This window comes from Jaculus jaculus, chromosome X (genome assembly GCF_020740685.1).
Source record: "Jaculus jaculus isolate mJacJac1 chromosome X, mJacJac1.mat.Y.cur, whole genome shotgun sequence".
In the NCBI taxonomy this organism is placed as follows: Eukaryota; Metazoa; Chordata; class Mammalia; order Rodentia; family Dipodidae; genus Jaculus; species Jaculus jaculus.
In genome coordinates, this window is record NC_059125.1 from 120,172,583 (window position 1) to 120,193,410 (window position 20,828).

General features: G+C 41.3%; 1 protein-coding gene across 9 annotated transcripts in view; it reads left to right on the forward strand.

Moving 5' to 3' along the window:
• Positions 1-20,828, forward strand: part of Stag2 (stromal antigen 2) — a 194,641-nt gene that overhangs the window by 56,037 nt on the left and 117,776 nt on the right. The window contains exon 1 of one of the 9 annotated variants that reach the window (XM_045140059.1): positions 2,609-2,625. The exons of the other annotated variants lie outside the window; for them this stretch is intronic. The gene's annotated coding sequence lies outside the window, so the exon portion shown is untranslated. Of the gene's footprint in view, positions 1-2,608; positions 2,626-20,828 lie in introns of those variants that run through there. 9 annotated transcript variants of the gene reach the window in all.

Sequence of the window (20,828 nt, forward strand, 5' to 3'; positions counted from 1 at the left end):
TTTGAGCCAGCCTGAGACTACATAGTGAATTTCAGGTCAGCCTTCACTAGAGCCAGACCCCACCTAAAAAAAAAAAAAATAGTTGTATGTGTGCATTGTAGAACATTAAAAAAGATAGATAAAGCCTGGTATGGTAGCACGTGCCTTTAACCCCAGCACTTGGGAGGCAGAGGTAGGAGGATCGTTGTGAGTTCTAGGCCAACCTGAGACTACAGAGTGAATTCCAGGTCAGCCTGGACTAGAGTGAAACCCTACCTCGGGAAAAAAAAAAAAAAAAAAAAAAAAAAAAAAAAAAAAAAAAAGCATCCCAAATAAGGTAGCACATTAGAAAATATAAATTAAAGTAAGTCCCCCCTCCCCCAGTTCATTTCATCTTTCCATGTCAGTAAGTTTTCATTTTCATCATTCCCAACTTTATCAACCCCATCTACTTTATCTTTTGTGTTTGATGCATATAGTTATCTCAGGTATATTTTGTGTCAGTGGAAGTAGAAAACTCTTGTTCCTTTTATGACTGACTTATTTCATGTAACTCAACATCTTAACAGGTTGAATCTTATAAAGTATGTCAGAATTTCTGAGCTGTTTTTTTGGAAGTGCTAGGAATTGAACCAGGGCATTGTTTATGCTAAATAAATATGCTACCAGTGAAATATATCCCAGCTCAGATTTACTTCCATTACAAGGCTAAATAAAAATTCATTGATGGAATGTGCACTGCACAGACACTTGAATTGATTATACCTTTTTGCTCTTATGACTAGTAGTGTTATGAGCATGGGTATATAAATATCTGTTTAGATCTTGTTACCACTCTTCTTGCATATTCTACTAAAAATTTTAAAGCTCTGTTATTTTTCATTTTATTCTAGTAATAATAGATTTATAGAAAGTTGCAAAACTAGGATCACACTCCCTTCCACTTTCATGCCATCTTTTTTGATATTTTTCAGCTTTTTTGTTAACAACTTCCTTATGCTTATTAGACACGATACCATGATCATAATCCCTTCCCACCACTTTCTTTTTTCCCTCTCCCCAATGCCGCCTGTACTGAATCTCATCCTTCTAAGTAGTCTCTTCTATTTTGAGGTCATTTTTTTCTCTTCCCCTTTCTTTTTTCTTTTTTTTAATTTCATTTATTTATTTGAGAGAGAGAAAGAGGCAGAGGGGGGGACGGTGCCAGGACCTCCAACTACTGCAAACAAACTCCAGATGCATGTGCCACATTGTGCATCTGGCTTACGTGAGTCCCGGGGAATCAACTATTCTTTGACTTTGCAGGCAAACACCTTAATCGCTAAGCCATCTCTCCAGGCCCCCCCTTTTCTTTTGGGGTTTTCAAGGTAGGGTCTCATCTAGTCTAGGCTGGGATTAAAGGCGTGAGCCACCATGCCCAGCTTCTCCAGCCCCTTTTCTTTTTCCTTTTTCTTTTTGTTTTTCAAAGGTAGTGTCTTGCTCTATCCCAGGCTGATCTCAAATCACTGTGTAGTCTCAGGGTAGCCTTGAACTCAGGCGATCCTTCTACCTCTGCCTACCGAGTGCTGGCAGCGTGTGCCACCACGCCCTTCTTCTCCTACCCTTTCTTTTGCATTCTTCTTTTTCTTTTTTGAGACAAGGTCTGTGTAGTCAAAGGTGACCTTGAGCTCCTGCTTCTCCTGCCTCCCTTTCCCAGATGCTGAGTTTATGGGCATATACCACCACGCCTGACAAGGTGCTGAATATTCTTAACTCATTGCCTACCAATGGTAACATCACCCTTAAATAAAATTTCAAGACCTGGAAAACACCTGTAATCCCAGCCCTCAGGGTGCTGAGGCCAGTCAGAGGTACATAACATAGCAAGACTTTTGTTTGTTTTTCAAGGTAGGGTTTCCTTTTAGAGGCCCTGGGTGACCTAGAATTCACTATGTGTTCTCAAACTGCTCTTGAACTCACAGCTATCCTCCTGTCTCTGCCTCCTGAGTGCTGAGATTAAAGGCATGTGGCACCATGTCTGGTTTGAGATTATTTTATCACTTGGCATAAATCTTTTACATTTTATCTAGATGGTTACATTCCAGCATTTCATTCTTTTATTTTACTCAGATGTATTCTAAAATTAGATCTACAGTTTGGATGAGCGCCCCCCCCCCCCCCCCAGGTAGGGTCTCACTCTAACCCAGGCTGACCTGGAATTTACTATGTAGTCTCAGGGTGGCCTTGAACTCAGAGTGATCTACCCACCTCTGTCCCCCCAAGTGCTGGGATTAAAGGCATGTGCCACCACACCCACCTGAGTTTAAAAAACAAACAAACTTAAAAATATTTTACTTATTTGAGAGAGAATGAGAGAGGCAGATAGAGAGAATGGGCACACTAGGGCCTCTAGCCACTGCAAATGAACTCCAGAGGCATGTGCCATCTTGTTCATCTGGCTTTTTATGTGGGTACTGGGTCATCCAACCTGGTTCCTTAGCTTTTGCCAGCAAGCACCTTAACTGCTGAGCTATCTCTATAGCCCTTAAATGAATTTTTAAGGATTCCTTTACAAATTATTACAAATTGGGCTGCTTAAACTTTCGACATTCATTTTGGCAGACAGAACTCCAATATCAAGGTGTTGGTCGAATTGGCTCCTTCTCAGTGAGTACTGTGCTCATCTCTTGTCTCCTAGTTTCTGGTGTGTGCTTCAAATTTTGGTGTTTCTTGGTTTGTAGACTGTAATAATTTTCTTTTTTATTTCTGAAGTGTTTATAATTAATGTGACAAGACCTTTCTGGTAGTGCTTTCCTTGTGTGCATGTCTAATCTCTTAAATTTCATTTTTTAGAATTTTCATGTGGTATGTACGCATATGAGTGTAGTGTGCATATAGTTAATGCATGTGTGTGAAGATGTATATGCTCTGTGTGCATGCATATAGAAACCAAAGGAGAATGTTAAGTACCCTTTTGTGATATTTTCTTAAGACAGTCTCATTGAATCTGGATCTGCTGTGTTTTTGGTCACACTAGCTGATTAGTGAGTCTCCTGTCTGCCCCCTTCAGTACTTGGGGTTACAGGTGTGCGTGACTGCTCCCAGCTTTTAACATGTGTGCTGGAGATCAAAATCAGGCCTTCATGCTTACTTGGCAAGTAATCTCTTTCCTTAGCCCCACAATTTCCTTTTTTTTGAGGTAGGCTTTTGCTCTAGCCCAGGTTGAGCTGGAATTTACTATGTAGTCTCAGTGTGGCCTTGAACTCAAGGCGATTCTTCTACTTCTGCCTCCCATGTGAGTGCTGGGATTAAAGGTGTGCGCCACTACACCTGGCTATCACAATTTCTTTTTAATAAGAACTCTCATGAGGGCAATCCTGAGACTACATGGTGTATTCCAGGTCAGCCTGAGTTAGAGTGAGACCCTACCTCTGTGGGAGGGGTCAAACAAACACTCACTACTCATTTCATTAGGCCCCACTAATGACCTCATTTTAATTTGGTAACTTCTGTAGAGAATATCCTATTCCACATAATGTCATAGTCTGATGTATTAGAAGTTAGGGCTTTGCACATAATTCTCTTTTTTTTTCATTTTTTTGGCTTTTTTTTTTGGCTTTTTAAGGTAGGGGTCTTGCTCTAGCCCAGGTTGACCTGGAATTCACAATGTATTCTCAGGGTGGCCTTGAACTCATGGTGATTCTCCTACCTCTGCCCCCTGAGTGCTGGGATTAAAGGTGTGGGTCACCAACCTGGCATGTATCAATTCTTAAAGCAGTGTTTATAGCCCAGATGAATGAAGACCAGAAGTTGGTACTACTCCTTCCCCATCTTTGTGTACTCTGACATTCCATAAGAATTTTTGAGGGAGCCGGGGCATGATGGCACATGCCTTTAACTCAGAACTTGGGAGGCAGAGATAGGAGGATCACTTTGAGACCTAGGCCATCCTGGAACTACAGAATGAGTTCCAGGTAAGCCTGGGCTAGAGTGAGACCCTACCTCAAAAAAAAGGGGGGGGGAATAAAATATTCATCCTGTAACAATTGCTTCCATATTTTGGCTATTACAAATAGAGCTTCTGTGAACGTTTATGTACGCAGTTTTGTATGGAAATAGATTTCATTTCTCTGAATCAGTGCTTAGAAGTAAGGTTGTTTGTTGCTATAGTAAATGCATATATAGTTTTTAAGAAACATCTAAGTTCTTTGCAAGAGTGGTCCTACAATTTTACATTCATAACAGAAGTATATTAGGTTCAGTTTCTCTGAATGTTTTCTGGTATTTGAAGTTACTTTAAAAATTTCATTTATTTAGGGGCTGGAGAGATGGCTTAGTGGTTCAGTGCTTGCCTGTGAAGCCTAAGGACCCTGGTTCGAGCCTCGATTCCCCAGGACCCACGTTAGCCAGATGCACAAGGGGTGCACACGTCTCGAGTTCGTTTGCAGTGGCTGGAGGCCCTGGCGCACCTATTCTCTCTCTCTCTCTCTGTCTCTCTCAAATAAATAAATAAACAAAAAAATTAAAAAAAATAAAAATAAAAATAAATTCAAAAAAATAGAGTATTTAAAAAAAATTTCATTTGTTTGTATTTTATTTATTTGAGGGGGTGGAGGGAGAGAGAGAGAAAGATGGAGGGAGAGATAGAGTGGGTGTGCCAGAGCCTTCAGCTGCTGTAAACAAACTCTAGCCACATGTGCATCTAGCTTACGTGGGTCCTGGGGAATCAAACCTGAGTCCTTTGGCTTCGCAGGCAAATGCCTTAACCTTTAAGATCTCTCTAGCCCCAAAGTTTCTGTTTAATTTTGGTAAATATGATAGGTATAGTGATAGCGTTGCTTTAGTTTCCATTTCCCTCTTATATTTTAGCATATAGTTCAGAAAGTTTACTTGCTATCTCTTTTATACATAAATCTTGATTTTCTTTTATTTCTTGTGATGCTTGGGATTAAACCTGAGACCTCAAGCATGCTAGGCAAATATTCTACCATTGAGCTGCATCCACAGGCTCAATCCTTTATTCTTAGTATCATTAGCAGTTATTTATTTGGTTTCTTTTACAGCATACAGTATGTGCATTCGAAGAAGAGAATCAACATTATTAGAAAACTGTAGTATGAAGCTTGACTTTTCTTTCCTTGTGTTGTAGATCAAACCCAGGGCCCAACAAATGCTAGGCATGTCATCTACCACTAACCCACATCCCCAGCCTAACTTTCTTATTGCTGGCCTTATCCTTGCGAGGATAAGGAAAATGTTAGTATTCTAATTTCACTTGAGATAATACATGATTAAATGCATTTCAATTTCATTTGTTGAAGGAGTAATTTATTTTTCTACTTCAAAAATTAAAATGATACAGAAAGGTATACAGGGAAGTCTTCCATAGTCTCCTGCTTCTTACATTCATTTTATCATCTCCTATCTCTTACAGGCCATCATAAACTTTTGGTGGTGCTGTGGATCAAACTCAGAGCCTTGTGCATTTAGGCAGTGTATTACCCCTGAATTACATCTCCAAGCCACTACACACTTTTCAATACAGAAAACCAATTACTTCTACACGCGCCCCCACACTTTTCTTTTCAAGCCTTTCCTGTGTGAAAGAGCAGATTAATAACATAATTTCATATAAACTGATAGAAAATGCTAGATTTAGGAGAATATCTTTAGTGTTGGCCAGATGTGGTGGTGCACGGCTTTAATCCCAGCATTTGCGAGGCTAATTGGTAGGATTGCTATGAGTTCAAGGGCAGACAGACTGGTGCTACAGAGTGAGTTCCATGTCAGCTTGGGCTAGAGTGAGACCCTGCATCAAAAACATCTTAGATGTTGGCGATACTTTTTAATGAGCTATAGACATAACACATGGATGTAAATTACTTGCTGATGCTTTTATAAAGTGGAATGAGAGTTGATCCTGCCATGCTGACTTGTGAGCTACTTCCTGATAAAGTTGTGATCTTTGTAACATAGTTGGTTTTCTAATCACTAAATTAAGGAGTGTATAGCAGTGAATAAACCTTGTTGCTCTGTAAATTTAGGCACAGAAGTGTACAGATGAAAAGTAGTTGGGTACATATGTGTTCATTACTTTTTCCCATGACAAAATACCTCACATAAATAAGGGAGAAAAGATTTTTTTTTTGTTGTTTTTGCTTAGTGTCCAAAACTTAAGTACTTCATAGTAGGAGGGACATAGTGGAGTACAGCAGCCCACTTCATGGAAACCAGGCAGCAGAGGGAAAGCCTGTTCTAGTAGGCTTTCTCCTCCTCCCCCTTTAAAAATATTTATTTATGAGAGAAGGGAGATTATGAGTATATGGGTATGCCAGGGTCTCTTGCCACTGAAAACAAACTCCAGATGTATGTGCCACTGTAAGCATCTGGCTTTACTTTGGATCTGGAGAATCAAACTTGGACTTTGCAACAAGTGCCTTTAATCACTGAGTCATCACTCCAGCCTATCCTTTTTCCTTTTATATTCCATCTGGGCCCCCAGCCTATGGGGTGGTGCCTCTCACATTCATGTTAGGCCTTCCCCTCCTTAGTTATTTATTTCTGGAATGGCTTCACATACTCGTCCAGAAGTATGATTCAGTAATTTGGGCACTTCTCTATCCAATCAAGTTGACAATTAAGATTAACCATCACAAAATAGTTAACTGTTATGGTTGGCCAAAGCAGGTTACATGGCATTAATGTGCATGGAGGTGTAAAGAAGAACTCAAGAAAATGATACATGTGACTGGGAGACAGCTCAGTGGTTAAAGGCACTTGCTTGCAAAGACCCACCTGTGCTCAATTCTACAGTATCCACCTAAAGCCAGAAATGTGAAGGTGCACATGGCTGGAGTTCCTTTGCTGCCCCTGATGCTTCTTGCACAAACAAACAAACTCATTCTCTCTTAACCAAATAATGATACATAAGTGGCATGTGGCAGATATCAATAATTGCATGATATAATTAGAGAAGTAAAGCTTTTCTTTTTCTTAGGATTTATTAATGTAAGATGAGTACAATCAATGGTGGACAGGAGGTAGAGAATGTTCTTTGTTTTGTTGAAAATATATTTTTTTATTTGCAAGGAGAAAGAGAATGGGCAAATGGGCATGGCAGTACCTCTTGCCACTGCAGAGGAACTCCAGATGTGTGTGCCACTTTGTACTTCTGGTTTTAGGTGGATGCTAGAGAATTGAACCCGGGGTTGCAGGCATTTGTAAGCAAGTGCCTTTGACAGCTGAGCCATCTCTCCAGTCCCAGAATGTTCATAATTAATGTAAAGAATATTTTGATTACTTTTACCAAAGTAACACCATGGAATCAGATGAGATGGTCTTTGGTTTTGCTACCTTATTTGGTACATGGATTTTTGTGAAGTAGATCATTACACAACACTTGTTTTTCTGTTTAAAATTGTAATTGCGATGTTTCTTTCCTGACCAGTGACTTAGCAAACAAACTGTTGGTACAACAAATAGTGTCATAATGTCGGAATTACAATAACATAACTATGCATCTTTCTATAATTGCAACTTGAAGTTCTCTGCAGTATACTTTTAGGTCTATCCAAAATATAGAACCATTAGTTCTAGTATGTGTGTGTTTCAAATAATACATTATTGAAACCTTAAATGTTTGCTGAGCAATTATTTTGCTGCTTTTCTTTGCATGGTGATAGTCCTTTTGAGGATATTTTGTAGATTGTTTTCTGTTTTGGGCATGTTTGTTGTATGCATGCATATGTGTGTGGGTGCACGTGTCTATGCAAGCCAGATGTTGATTTCAAGTGCCCTTATTATTCATTCCCAACTTTTTACTTTGAAATGGAGTCACTCACTGAACATAGAGCTAACCAATTCAGCTAGATTACCTACATGTACTTCTCTAGATCTGGGATTACAGGCATGCTACCACATCTGATATTTTCCTGGATACTAGGGATCCCAACTTGGGTCTTCAGGCTCATTTGGCATTTACCACCTCTCCAGCCTCTGCAGGATGCTTTAATGTATTCATGGGGTTTAGAAAAAGTTTGCATTCGGGTGTTCCAGGGATGTTTTAAAAATACAGTCATCTTGGGTTTGAGATTGGGAGTCAGTTTGTTTGCGTGGCATACTAAAACAGATGTAATATACTCATGGGCATAGAAAGACACTGAAAATGTACTAGGTTACAGGACAAAGTGGGGACTCCTTGGTACTGTTTAGACGTAGTAATCTAACCACATATTAACAGTATTTTAATACCTCTTCTTACTGAATTATTATTATTATTTTTGGGGGGGTTTCCTGAGGTAGTGTCTCACTCTAGCCTAGGCTGACCTGGAATTCACTATGGAGTCTCAGGGTGGCCTCAAACTCATGACAGTCCTCGTACCTCTGCCTCCTGAGTGCTGGGATTAAAGGCGTGTGCTGCCACGCCCAGCTTGAATTATCTTTTTGTTGTGGTGGTTTTGAGAGAGTTTGCTGTGCATCCCAGGTTCACCTGAAATTCTCAATAGTCCTGCCTCAATTCACTGAATCCTGGGATTACAGGGGTGTGTCATTTATGCCAAGTCCCTGGCATTTAACTATTGGGTCTTGCTATGTAGCCTAGGTTGGTATCAAGACTTGTAATTGTCCTGCCTTTGCCTCCCAAGGGTTGGGATTATGGGCCCATGCTACCATTCCTAACTAGTTTTGTTTGTTACCTTTTTAAAAAATTTTTTTTTATTTTTTATTTACTTATTTGAGAGCGACACAGAGAGAAAGAGGCAGATAGAGAGAGGGAGAGAGAATGGGCATGCCAGGGCCTCCAGTCACTGAAATGAATTCCAGACACGTGCACCTCCTTGTACATCTGCCTAATGTGGGTCCTAGGGAGTAGTCGAGCCTTGAACCAGGGTCCTTAGGCTTCACAGGCAAGTGCTTAATCACTAAGCCATCTCTCCAGCCCACCTTTTTTTTTTTTTTGAGGTAGGGTCTCAGTCTAGCCCAGGCTGGCCTGGAATTCACTATGTAGTCTCAGGTTAGCCTTGAACTCATAGCAGTCCTCCTATCTGTGCCTCACTAGTGCTGGGATTACAGGAAACTACTGATGGGCATGCGCCTTTAATGCAGTATTTGGGAGGCACAGGTAGGAGGGTCACTGAGAGTTCCAACCTGTGACTACAGAGTTCCAGGTCAGCCTGAGGTAGAGTCAGACCCTACCTCAAAAGAACCAAAAAGAAAAATCAGCAGGGGCTAGGGAGATAGGCCAGTGGTTAAGACACTTGTCTGCAAAGCCTAAGGACCAGAGTTTGATTCTGCAGTATCCACATATAGCCACATGCACAGGGTGGCACATTTGTGTGGAGTTCCTTTGCAGTGGCTAGAGGCTCTGGTATGCCCATTTACTCTTCAGTGATCCTTCTCTCTCTGCCTCTTCAGTGCTGGGATTAAAGGCGTGCACCACCATGCTCGGCAATTTTCTCTTTCCCCTCTCTCTCTTTCTTTCTTTCTTTAATATATTTTTATTTATTTATTTGAAAGAGAAAAAGAGAGGCAGAGAAAGAGAGGGAGAGAATGGGCGTGCCAGGACCTCCAGCCCCCTTGTGCATCTGGTTTATGTGGGTCCTGGACAATCGAACCAGTATCCTTTGGCTTTGCAGGTAAACACCTTAACCTTTTAGGCCTGGGGAGATGGCTCAGCAGTTAAGGCACTTGCCTGTAAAGCCCAAGGACTTTGGTTAGATTCCCCAGTACTTATGTAAAGCCAGATGCCCAAAGTGGCACATGCATTTGAGGTTTGTTTACAGCAGCTGGAGGTCCTGGCATACCTGTTCTCTCCTATCTCTGTCTGCTTGTAAATAAAGAAAAAAATATTTTAAAATATGAACCAGAACTACCATATGATGCAGTAGTGCCACTTCTGAGTACATTCGCAAGTGTAGAAAGTGGCTGTGGGGTGTGGTAGCTCACGTCTGTAATGCCAGCATTGGGATGTTACAGTAGAGTTGTCTGAGTTACAGAGACCTTTCCAGTAAGCACTTGAATGCTCACATTCTCAGCAACACTATTCACAATAGTGAAGAGGTAACCCAAATGTCCATACACAGATGAATGGATAAGCAAATTGTGGTGTAAACATATAGTAGAATATTCACTATATAATCTAAAAGGAAACTATAGCATGAACTCTACAGGCATGCTAAGTGAAATTAGCCAGTCAGGCAAACAATGCATAATTCCACTTATAAGGTATTTGAAATAGTAAAATTTATATAAATAGGAAGCAGAATGGTAGTTACCAGGGATGAGGGAAAGGAGAAAAGGAAATTATTTAATGGGAAATGAGTTACGGATTACAAAACAAAAAATTCTAAAAATCTATTTCCTAACAGTGTAAGCATATTTCACAGTATTGACTTACACCATTAAAAATAACTAAACTGGCAATATTTTGGGGCTGGAGAGATGGTTTAGCGGTTAAGCGCTTGCCTGTGAAGCCTAAGGACCCCGGTTTGAGGCTCGGTTCCTCAGGTCCCACGTTAGCCAGATGCACAAGGGGGCGCACGCGTCTGGAGTTCGTTTGCAGAGGCTGGAAGCCCTGGCGCGCCCATTCTCTCTCTCTCCCTCTATCTGTCTTTCTCGCTGTGTCTGTCGCTCTCAAATAAATTTAAAAAAAATTAAAAAAAATAACTAAACCAGCAATATTTTGCAATCCCTCTAGCACAGGGGTTCTAATTTCTCCATATCCATGCTAATAAGTTGTTATTTATTTATTTGGTTTTTCGAAGTAGGGTCTTACTGTACTCTAGGCTGACTTGAGTTCAGTATGTAGTCTCGGGGTGGCCTCGAACTCACAGCAATCCTCCTTTCCCCCTTTCTCTCCCTTCCTTTCCCCTCTTTTCTTTCTTTTGTTTTTGAAGGTAGGGTCTCAGGGTGGCCTGGAACTCATGGTGGTCCTCCTACCTCTGCTGGGTTTAAAAAAGGTGTGCACAACCATGCCCAGCTCGTTTCTTTTTCTTTTTTGAAAATTTTTTTTGTTTATTTTTTTTAAAATTTTTATAACATTTTCCATGATTATAAAATATATCCCATGGTAATTCCCTCCCTCCCCACCCCCACACTTTCCCATTTGAAATTCCATTCTCCATCATATTACCTCCCCATTACAATCATTGTAATTACATATATACAATATCAACCTATTAAGTATCCTCCCCTCTTCCTTTCTCGTTTCTTTTTTTAAGTAGAGTTTCAGGCTGACCTTGAACAGGAGTTCTGGGATTAAAGGCTTGTGCGCCACACACAGCTTGTTTTTATTTATTTTTGAGGTAGTGTCTTGCTCTAGTCCAGGCTGACCTGGAATTCACTATGTACTCTCAGGGTGGCTTCGAATTTAAGGTGATAGTCCTACCTCTACCTCTACCTCTTGAGTGCTGGAATTAAGGGCGTTCGCCAGCACACCTGGCCTAATTTTTTTTTTATTTGCGCGGGGGGGGTGGGGTGGCTGGAGGAGCGAGAGAAAGAGAAAATTGGCACGTCAGGGCCGTCAGCATTTGCAAAAGAACTCCAGTTCATGTACCACTGTTCAGCTCGCTTTATGTGGCTACTGGGGAGTTGAACTCAGGTCATTAGGCTTTGCAGGCAGATGCCTTAACCACTAAGCAATCTCTCCAGCCTGTCTTTTAAAATTTTTATTTGAGAGAGAGAAAGATGGGGGAGTGGCATACACACACACACACACACATATATGCTAATAAGTAGTTATTTATTTGATTTTTTGAAGTAGGGTCCAGGCCTCCTCTTCTAAAAGTTGAGTTTAATTTTTCTCTCTGAGAGAGAGAGAGAGAGATCAGAGGACTTTGGAGGACCAACAGATCCTCAATTTTGTTTCAGAGTCATATTGGGTATTGCGGATTTATAATCCATTAGCATGGGCTGTAATTCTCCATATTTGTATGTCAGCAGTATTTTATCGTTTTCATTGTCTAAGTCTTTTACTCGTTAGTTGTGTTTATTCGTAATTATTTTGTTGTTTTTATGTTATTGAGGATGGAATTGTTTAATTTCTTCTTCAGCACAATAACAGATAATTTTACTTTTTTTCTTTCTGATTCAAATGACTTGTTTAGTTGCCCTGGCTGAGGCTTCAAACACTAGTTGAATTGAATACTAGTAGTGAAAGTGAACATCCTTGGCTTGTTTATGATGTCAAAGGAAAGCCTTTCAGCCCTTTTACCCTTGTGATGATTGTGGAACTTTGAATGTAAATATCCTCTATAGCCTCAGGTGTTGGTGTTTAAGCTTCCTACTCAGTCTCAGCTTGTAGTCTTTAGAGAGGGTAAATCCTTGCTATAGGAAGTGTATTGCTGTGAATAGACTTTGGCAGGAATGCGTCTAGTCTTCTGTGTGTGTTTAGAGCCAGTTGCTCTTGCTGGTTTTTTTTTGCTCTGATGAATGATAAAGTGAGCCAGCTTCCTCCAACATGGTGACTCCTCCTCTAAAACTGTAAGCATGAAATAATTCCTTTTCTCTCAGGTGCTTTTTTTGTTGTTGTTGTTTTTTGGGTGTTTTTGTTTCTTTGTTTGGGTGTCTTGTCCCAGCAATGAGAGGTAACTGATATAATGATGTTAGCTGTAGTTTTGTCATAAATATCATTTATTATGTAACTGCAGATTCCTTATACTGCTAGTTTGTTGATTGAAAAAAATATTTGAGACAGAGAGGGAGGCAGGAGGGAATCTTGGCAGTGTATGCAATCTCCAGACACATGCCCCATTTTGTGAGTCTGGCTTTTCGTGACTAGTGGGGAAGTTGAACCCTTGAAAGCACGTGCCTTTAACTGTTGAGGCATCTCACCAGCCCTAGTTTGTTGAATTTGTTTTTTTTTTACTCACAGGGAAAAAGTATTGTTCAATATTGTATTCAACTAATTGAGAAAATATGTCTTTTTATCTTTTACTCTGTTAATATTAGTTTTTCTTCTCTATAGACTATATGTATACATTTATATATAAACATTTTTTTTTTTGAGGTAGGGACTCACTAGAGCCCAGGCTGACCTGGCACTAACTCTGTAGCCCTAGACTGCCCTTGAACTCACAGTGATCCTCCTACTCCTTCTTCTTAAGTGCTGGGATTAAAGGCATGTGCCACCATGCCTGGCTTAGACTAAAACTTATTTATTTATTTGAGAGAACGAGAGAGAAAGAGGCAGACAGAGAGGGAATGGGTGTGCCAGGGCCTCTAGTCACTGAAAGCAAAATCCAGACACATTCATCACCTTGTGCATCTGGCTTACTTGGGTTCTGGGGAATCGAACTGAGGTCCTTTGGCTTTGCAGGCAAAGTTCACCTGGATAACCAGTGAGCCCATTGAGCTCTGTTTCCACCTCACCCCCTACAGGACTGGGTTTACAGGCATGTGTGGCCAAGCCTTGTTTATTGTTATTATTTTTTTTTTTTGAGTGCTGGAAATTGAACTCAGGTCTTCATGCTTGTACTTGTACTTGCTCAGCCAGCTCCCCAGACTCTGCAATATTTTTTTTTTTTTCTGGAGATACATATGTGTGTGTGTGTGTGTGTGTAGATAACTTCCATAATTGTAAACAATATATCATGGTAATTCCCTCCCTCCCCCTACTTTCCCCTTTGAAACGCCACTCTCCATCATATCCTCTTCCCCCTCTCAATCAGTCTCTTTCATTTTGATGTCATGTTCTTTTCTTCCTATTATTATGGTCTTGTGAGGTCATGGATATCCAGGCCATTTATGTCTGGAGGAGCACGTTGTAAGGAGTCCTACCCTTCCATTCGCTCTTACATTCTTTCTGCCACCTCTTCCGCAATGGACCCTGGGCCTTGGAAGGTGTGATAGAGACATTGCAGTGCTGAGCACTCCTGTCACTTCTTCTCAGCACCATGGTATCTTCTGAGTCATCCTAAGGTCATTGCCATCTGAAAAGGGAAGGTTCTCTAACCTGAAGTGAGAGTAGCATTAATATTATATGGGTATATGATCATTAAGAAAAGTGCTTACTGGGTAGTTTGGTGAGCATAGTATATACATTTAGCCAGACAGCAGCAGATGTCATTCCCCTAGGACTCATGACTACCCTTGTTGTAGGTTTTCAGTATCTGGGGTACATTACTTCCAATGGAGCCAGCCTTCAGTCCAATTAGAAGGTGGTTGGTTTCCCCATAACAGATGTGCCACTATTGCACCCGTTGGTTCGTTTGGCCCAGCTGGCCAAATATAAGGCTTGCAGTGTCCACTGTTGAATATCTTCACTAGTGAAATATATTTTTAAAAAATGTAACATATGGGCTGGAGAGATGGCTTAGCAGTTAAGCGCTTGCCTGTGAAGCCTAAGGACTCTGGTTCAAGGCTCGATTCCCCAGGACCCACGTTAGCAAGATGCACAAGAGGGTGCACGCGTCTGGAGTTCGTTTGCAGTGGCTAGAAGCCCTGGCGTGCCCACTCTCCTCCCTCCCTCCCTCCCTCCCTCCCTCCCTCCCTCTCTCTCTCTCTCTCTCTCTCTCTCTCTCTCTCTCTCTCTCTCTCGCCTCTTTCTCTCTCTGTCTGTCACTCTCAAATAAATAAATAAATAAATGAAAAGTAAATCAAAAAATTATTTAAAGCTGGGCATGGTGGTGCATGCCTTTAATCCCGGCACTTGGGAGACAGAGGTAAGAGGATCGGCATGAGTTTGAGGCCACCCGGAGACTACATAGTTAATTCCAGGTTAGCCTGGACCAGAGGTGAGACCCTACCTCGAAAAACCAAAAAAAAAAAAAAAAAAAAAAGCAACATACAAGCTGGGCGCATAGTAGTATATACTAATAATCCTAGCACTCAGGAGGCTGAAGCGGAAGGTTCTTGAGTTCAAAGCCATCCTGTGGTTCATGGTAAAATCTGCAGTTTGTGTGTGTGTTTTTTTTTTTTAACTCTGGCTGTGATTGTTTCCAATTTTGAGATAATTAAGACAACTTTTTTTAGAGAGAGTGGGGAGGGAGTGTGGGAGGGAGGGAGGGAGGGAGGGAGGGAAGGAGAGGCAGATAGAGATTGGGGGCACCAGGACCTACAGCCACTGCAAATGGACTCCAGATACATGTGCTGCCTTGTGCATCTGGTTACCACTAGGCCATCTCTCCAGCCCTAAGACAACTTTTTTTTTTTTTTTTTTTTTTTTGGTTTTACGAGGTAGGGTTTCACTGTAGCCCAGGCTGACCTGGAATTCCCTATAGAATCTCAGGGTGGCCTTGAACTCACAACAGTCCTCCTACTTCTGCCTCCCAAGTGCTGGGATTATTTATTAAAGGCTTGCACCACAACACCCCACTTAAGACAACTTTTGAATACCACATATATGTGATTTGTCTCCTATTATTTACAGTCTGGAATTACCAAGACAATCTGTTCTTAACTAAGAAATGAGAAGTACAAACAATTATGCTTACAAACAATTATGAGAGTATATTTTATTTCTGAATTTGAATATAAATGCAACTGGAGCCTATGCGTTATATCTGTTGGCAAAAAAGATTAGTGGATTATATCAAGTGACTAATAATGGTAGATATATATTTTTTGAGGTAGGGTTTTACTCTGGCCTATGCTGACCTGGAATTCACTGTGTAGTTTCAGGGTGGCCTGGAACTCACAGCAGTCCTCCGACCTCTGCCTCCCAAGTGCTGGAGTTATTTATGAAAGGCATGCACCACCCCACCCAGCTCAGTGCTAGATAATTTTATTATTGTGGTCAATCAGAAATGGAGAAAAAGGGCTGGATAGGTGGCTTTGAAGTTAAGGTACTTGCCTATGAAACCAAAGGATCCAGTTTTGACTTCCTGGAACCCACAGAAGCTGGTGGTGCATGTGCCTGGGTTTGTTTGCAGTGGTTAGAGGTCCTGGCACATCCATTCTCTCTCCCCCACTTTTCTCTCTCTCTCTCAAATAAATAAATGTTTTATTAATTTATTCATGAGAGAAAGATACAGATAGAGAGAAAGAGAATGGGTAAACCAGAACAACCTCCAGATGCATGTGCCACCTTGTTGAATCTGGCTTTATGTGGGTGTTTTGAGGTAGGGTTTCATTCTAGCTCAGGCTGACCTGGAATTCACTATGTAGTCTCAGGGTGGCCTCAAACTCATGATGATCCTCCTACCTCTGCCTCCTGCATGCTGGGTTAAAGGTGTGTGCCATCACACCGGGCCAAATACCAGTATTTTTTGAAACCACATATTAAAGGCTCCACAGGATATTTTGCATCCTAAAACAACTTGGAGAATACTATTCAAGCAACCAAGAAACTCATTTCCTGGATAAATATAATTAAAAAAAAAAGAAATGGAGAAACAAAAACTTGGCCTTTATTATATGGGCATGCTAATTTGAAAAAAAAAATTATTGTGTAAGTATTAATAGTTATCACACTTCTAAATTTTAGCTACTGCAAATGAGCTCCAGATGCATGTGCCACCTTATCCATCTGGCTTACATGGGTCCTGGGGAATCGAACTGAGGTCCCTTGGCTTTGCAGGCAAGTGCATTAACTGCTAAGCCATCTCTCCAGCCCTAAAGTGGTATATTTTACATACTGGTTTTATTTATTCACTTTCAAATATTTTATTATTTATTTATTTGAGAGAGAGAGAGGTAGATAGGGAAAGAGAGAATGGTTGTGCCAGAGCCACTGCAAACGAACTCCAGATCCATTTTCCACCTTGTGTATTTAGCTTATGTGGATACTGGGGAATCAAATCTGGGTCCTTAGGCTTCACAGGCAATGACTTAACTTCCAAGCCATCTCTCCAAACCTGACTTTATTTTCTTAATTTACTCACTTGTTTTTCCAATAAATGAATGAATAAATGTGGCAGGTTCATTTTTACTTTCTTCCCTTTTTCTGTGGTGCTGGGAATTGTATCCTAGGTTTTGTGCTTTCTAGGCTTATTACATGGATGCTTTTAAATTTCATTTTATTTATTTACAAGGAGGGAGAGGTGGAAGGAACCTGGGAGGAAAGAGGAGAGGGAGACTGAATATAAGCATGAGCGCACCAGGGTTTCCAGCCCCTGCAAATGACCTCCAGGTTCATTGCCACTTTTTGTATCTGGCTTTATGTGGGTACTGGGGTCTTGAACCCAGATCACGAGGCTTTGCTAGCAAGTGCCTTAACTGTTGAGCCATCGTTCCAGCCTCCTCTTTGATTTTTTTTTTTTTAAACAAAGTTATTTGTGAGAGAGGGAGGTGTGGGGAGTATATGGGTGCACCAGAGCCTTTAGCTGCTGCAAATGAACTCCAGACGCGTGTGCCACCTTGTGGCATGTGCAACATTGTGCGCTTGCATCAACTATGTGTCTGGCTTGTGTGGGACCTGGAAATTTGAACATGAGTTCTTAGGCTTTTTAGGCAAGCACCTTAACCCCTAAGCCATCTATCCAGCCCTCCTCTTTGATTTTTAAATGTAAGCACTTACAGCTCTTAGAATTTCCTTCACTAATTATGTTAATATATATTTAAATTAACTTACTTAAAATGTTAATGGTGATATTCAAATTGAGGTATGTCAAGGCTCCATCACTGTAACCAAATGCCTGAGTAATTGACCTGTGAACAAAAAGTATTTTTCTCTTAGTTTTGTAATTTATAATCCTTTGGTCCTGTTTTTTTTTTAGGCTATATTAAAGCAGCACACCATAATGGGAATAGATGGTAGAGTAAAACCACTAACTCATCATGAGCTGAAGGCAGAGAGCTCCAGGAGAGCACCTTTCTGTAAAGTGGTTTTATTTTGCACATTGGTTTTATTGTCTTTTACTTAATTCCTTTCATGTCCATTCCCCCTATGACCTAAAGACCTCCCACTAGGCCTCATTTCTTAAAGGCCCTTCCTTATCCCAGTATTGCCACCATGGGCCTTTAGCACATTGACCATTAGAGGACACTCACAATCTGAACTGGTAAAAAGTAAAGAATGGGCAAACATATTTGTGTTTTTAAAAATTAAATATTTATTTATTTATTTGTTTGTTTGAGAGAGAGTGAGAGAAAGGGCACTTCAGGGCATCCAGCCACTGCAAATTAACTCTACACACATGTGTCACCTTGTGCATCCTGCTTAAGGGGCTCTTGGGAAATTGAACCTGGGTCCTTTGGCTTTGCAAGCAAGTGCCTTAATGTCTAAACCATCTCTCCAGTCCAGCCCGTTGTTAATGAAATGATTATCTGTTGACCCAGGATACTGAGAAATAATTTTAAGATGATATATGATGGAGCCACTCTTTAGTCTGTTTTGATGATTCCTGGGTAGCTGTAACTTCCTATGACATACTGGTGAATTAGCAGACTTGACATTCAATAACAGAGTTTATCCAAACAGATAGATATAATAGGTATCTAGTGTCATATAGCCAGTGCTAATACGGTCAGAGTATTGGTTACTTTGTCATTGCCATGACCAAATACCTGAAAAGAAGCAATTTACAGAAGGAATGGTCTGTTTCAGCTTATAATTCCAAGTTACAATCTGTCATGGCAGGAAAGGCATGGTGGCTGGAACTTGAAGTAGCTGGTTGGTCACATTGCATTTGAAATCAGGAAGTAGAAAGTAATGAATAATCTATTGAAAGAGAGAGGGAGAGGGGAAGGGGAGAGAGAGGGAGAGGGGAAGGGGAGAGAAAGGGAAGGTGGGAGGGAGAAAAGCAGAAACAGAGAATGGGCCTGCTAGGTCCTCTAGCCACTGCAAACAAACGGCCAGACACATATCACCTTTTGCATCTGGCTTTATTTGGGTACTGGGAAATCAAAACTGAGTCCTTTGGCTTTGCAGGAAGCACCTTTAGCTCTTAGCCTTCTCTCCAGCCTTTAGCTCTTTTTATGTATTTCAGAACACCCTACTCGTAGCATTGTGCTGCCCACAGTTAGGGTGGGTTTTTTTTTTTTTTTTCCGAGGTAGGGTCTCACTGTAGCCCAGGCTGACCTGGAATTCATTATGGAGTCTATGGAGTCTAAGGGTGGCCTTGAACTCATGACAATCCTCCTACCTCTGCTTCTGGAGTGCTGGGATTAAAGGCATGCACCACCACGCCTGGTTTAGGGTGGGTTTTATCTTATCCCTTAAACCTAATCTAGAACAACCCATCACAAATATGCTATTGCAGTCAGGTTTTGCATTGCTGGCAGAAAACACCCAACCAAGAGCAGCTTGTTGGAAAAAGGTTTATTTTAGCTTACAGACTCAAGGGGATACTCCATAATGGCAGGGGTAAACGATATCATGAGCAGAGGGTGGACATAGCCTCATGGCCCACATAAGGTGGACAATAAGAACAGGAGAGTTTGCCAAACACTGGCATGGGGAAAATGGCTATAACACCCATAAGCCCGCCCTCAACAATACACTGCCTCTTGGAGGCATTAATTCCCAAACCTCCATCAGCTGGGAATCTAGCATTCAGAACGTCGGAGTTTATGGGGTTCACCTGACTCAAACCACCATATTCCGCCCCTGGCCTCCATAAACTGATATCCATACATAATATCAAATGCAATGCATTCATCCAACTTTAAAAGTCCCCATAGTTTTTTGTTTTTTTTAAAATATTTTTTAAAATTTATTTATTTGAGAGCGACAGACACAGGGAGAAAGACAGATAGAGGGAGAGAGAGAGAGAATGGGCGCACCAGGGCTTCCAGCCTCTGCAAACGAACTCCAGACGCGTGCACCCCCTTGTGCATCTGGCTAACGTGGGACCTGGGGAACCGAGCCTTGAACCGGGGTCCTTAGGCTTCACAGGCAAGCGCTTAACCGCTAAGCCATCTCTCCAGCCCGTCCCCATAGTTTTTATCAAGCCTCATGATGTTCAAACTTCCCCATAATCCAAGGTCTTTTAACTGAGTCATAATACCAAAACATCCATAGTGGTACAGAATAAACACTCACACTGCAAAAGATGGCATTGGGCATAGCAAAGAAATGTGCAACCAATACAAGAATTACAACAACCAGGGCAAACATCAAACTGTGTAGCTCCAAGTCCACCAACTCTAGCCAATGGCAGATCTCCAAGTCTGATAATTCTAACCAGCAACAAGTCTCTTGCATTCCACTTCTGCCCCTCCAGCTAGGTTACTCAGAATCCTGGAATACTTCATTTGTGGCCAGCAGCTCTTGTTAGCAGCCATTTTGTGGTCCCGGCATCTCCACTGCAACCCATGGTTGGTCCATCCTCATGGTGCATTGGGTCTCCATGCAGGCATCCAGCAAACCTACTTCACACTGCCTATGGCCATTTTAAAAACACAAGACCGTGTTGTAAATTCAGTGACTCTGTCTTTCATACATTTCTATACTCCATAATAGCAGGTAGGAATAAAGCAGACTTTGAAGAACAGGACACTCCTTGAGTATTCAGGCACCTACAAAAGACTACATTCTTCCTATCATTAGGATGTAGGTCAGCTGGCCCAATCTCAATGGTTGTAATTTCTTAACTGCAACTGAACGGGCAGCAGTTTCACCCAAAGATTTCATTTCTGTGCTGTATCCCTCTGGGATATCTCACACCAGTCCATTTCTACATAGGCAAAACACAAGCCTCTCACACAAACTGCTTCTAGCGTAGTCCATAGTTCTTACTTTACTGCAAGTCTATCAACTCTGACCAGAATAGTCCATGAAGCTTACAGCACTGCAAGGCATCTCTTAGGCCAAGGTTTCAAATCCTTCCACATTCCTCTGAAAATCAGCTCCAAAAGGCTAAAGCCACACAGTCAGGTGTCTAGCAGCAATCCCACTCCTCTGGTACCAATTTTGCTGTTGCAGTCAGGTTCACATTGCTGGCTGAAATCACCCGAACAAGAGCAGCTTTTGGGAAAAAAAGATTTATTTTGGC